Here is a 3,117-nt window from a genome sequence, read left to right on the forward strand (position 1 = left end):
ATATGACTAACATGCGTCATCGTTTTCGAAAGTCCACACTGCGACGCATAAGCACCGTCTTCAAATGTATGTGTTTTCGAGAGCGTTTTGAAAACGCTGCATTTTCCTTTGGGGAAAATGCCATCTCATTGTGGATGGGAGGCCAAAACGGAGAGAAAGCGACGTAGCCTCAATGCCTGCCTGTGTTTTGTGACTGCATGGACTCGTCCGTGGGGAATTTACATTACAATGCACCAACTATGCATACACCCAGGCATGACAGGAATGACTACTAATAAGTCAGGTCTACGTCTGCACCCAAGTATAATTCAGGCTTTAATTCAATTTAAATTTTAACTGACGATGGTGGTTAGACTTTGACCTTTCATACTAGCTAGGAGGTGGAAATTAACAAAGATTGATGAACAAAGATTCATGTAATATCTGCTCATGTGCTTTTGAATGAAATCCACATATTGGGATGTGACTTATTTGTAAGTAATTCTTTCGTCCACACTACATCACAAGATCAATGTTAGGGTTCCTCCGCCTTCCATACCCCACCTGTTCAAGTTAGCCTTTGTCAGTTTCTCACCATGTGCAACATTTTTACATTCATCATTTATACCATCATTTACATGAAAAAGTATTGCTCAGAGTGGCCTGTGATGGGGAGCTTTATCAACTTAACAGCTTCATGCTTGGCAGTACAAATAGTTTTCAGATCGTTCCCGTGTTGAAGGCATTTCAAAATAACAATGGCTTTCTTCTCTTTTTTACTCTTTACTTTTTTCCAGATGTTGGGCCCTTGACAAGTGTGATATATGTTAAACCATAAGTGTGTTATATATCGCAAACCTCAGATATCCTTCGGTCTGACCTAATCCACACTTAATCACTTGGGGCAACGGCACTGCATACGGGAAGAAGTATATGTGCAAATGTGTCTGTAATATCAACAGATAGTTACGCTGGCTGAAGACCAGATGAGAAGAAAATCAAAGCATATATCCTTCTCCCTTTAATAATCCCAGTGGACCTGTACAACCTCAGCTCTGTGGAGGCAGAGCCAGTCAAAAATGTTTGATGACTGTAAAACAATGAATAATCTCAAGCGAGTAAGTGAGTAAGACTACACTATGGTGACTACAGCTGAGGTTTTTGTATTTCATACCTTCTGATTAAACAGCGCATTACCTGCTGACTCACTGATACTTCCAGTAACAATGAGTCAGGGCCCCACTTGGACCCCACAGGTTGGCTTCAGGGACTTTCAGTGTGCCCTGGGCAAAATGAACAACAGCTTGCCTTCATTACAACAAAGCTGAATTAAATTTTATAATGTAATGAGGCAATGATGTCACAAAATGAATGGTAGATGTTGCAAAGCCATATTTTCTTTCTTTGAGCTTTCTGTAAATACAACACTAACAAGATATTATAAAGCGGATGAGGTGAAAGTGAGCCAAAATAAAAACAAAGCAATGAGCAGCCACATTTACTATATTCATACTCCTTTAATCAGTTGTTACAATTCACTGTTACATAGTAACGGTGCAGTTCAACTCAAACATGGATTAAGCATCAAACTGGCTTATTTGTACCTACTGTTACTTAAAGAATAAATAACTAAAGATTTTGAAAGGACATAATGCTGCATTAGTGCCGCCATCTGGCAAATGAGGTAAATAGTACAGGAATGTCAGAATCTTTTGTACAAAGCTCTGGTTGGAATTTAATCCATTTGTGTAATAATAAAACTCCACAAGATTAAAAACACATGGTAATTTAATCCAAATCGTGTTTTCTTGTTTGTTATCTTGTTTAAATGGGCAAAATCAGAAAGCACAAAGAGAAACAGGAATCTATTCCAGATGGTGATGTTCGCAGTGATTTTGGGTATTTTTGATTTTGGTATTCAATATTTATTTCTAACACTGGCAAAGAACTAATTCATTGATGAGCACGGCAGTTTTCATTAGATCAGAGATTTTGGGTTTCCATTCTTTTATTACATAATGAAGATATTTGAGCTTATATTCTCATAGCTACACCTCAGTCTCACACTCTGTCCTTAACACACACGCACACACTGTTGACAGTAAGCAGGAGGGTGGAGTAAAGTATTAGCCTGACTCTGTTTGTTGCACATGCACACACACACACACACACACACACACACACACACACACACACACACACACACACACACACACACTTGTTATCTTTTGTGGAATGTTTGCTGTGTTGGGGTCTAATTACAAAGGGGGGGGGGGGGGCTCAGCCTGTGTCCTCTGGCCATCAGGCACAAACTACAATAGGACAGATTTTCTTTTGAAAAGTGACAACATCTAGGGAAACAGTTAACTGGCTTCACTTAATCTCTAATCGTGATATAAAACCTAGTCTTCTACCTTGTAAAAAAACAGGTTCCAGGGAATTTCATGTCCAGTGGACACAAAGCAGCATAACAGCAAAATGCTATGTGATTGTGATGATTTGGTAATAAATGGCTAGCAGATAGTGTAGAGTATCTGTAGCAGAGCTTTTCACTGAAAACAGCTGCTTGCTGTTTTGATAAATGAGCCTGATGAGAGCCTTAGACTGGAAATTTGCAGACCACAGACTCAGTTTTATAAGTTGAAAGATGCTAAGGCTTTAGCACAGAGCTGAAGGGAATTGCAAGATTAGTGGAAAATTATTTGCGGGTTCTTCTCTATAAGTACAGCAGCACACATTTCAAGTATTTCAACCAGCTGTATGAAAAACAGAATCGTCAGTTCAGCTTAGGAGAATGTCAGTGGTGTTTAACCAATTTGTTGTGAGTGGCCACTATATAATACGTGCAAAAAATACATTCAAGTTACAGGCTTTGATAAACACGAATACTCTATTTTACAGCAGTCATATTTCATTGTTTCTTCTTCCAATATCGTCTAACATGTATACATTTAAACAGGGAAAACTTGCTGTAACATAAAGGGTAGGAGGAGTAAGACAGTTTAGACAGTGTTAGGACATAAAATCTACCCACTGCACCGCCCCGCTTCCCCTCCCCTCACATTTACTACTCTTTGCATGCAAGTTCTCCACTCCACCACTACCCTCCTCCCTTATCCCTCCCTTTCTCCTCCCTCC

This window comes from Aulonocara sp. 'chitande type north' Nkhata Bay, linkage group LG14 (assembly GCF_057382095.1).
Source record: "Aulonocara sp. 'chitande type north' Nkhata Bay isolate Kocher_YH1m ecotype deep benthic linkage group LG14, A_spYH_male_GT1.1, whole genome shotgun sequence".
Lineage (NCBI taxonomy): Eukaryota > Metazoa > Chordata > Actinopteri > Cichliformes > Cichlidae > Aulonocara > Aulonocara sp. 'chitande type north' Nkhata Bay.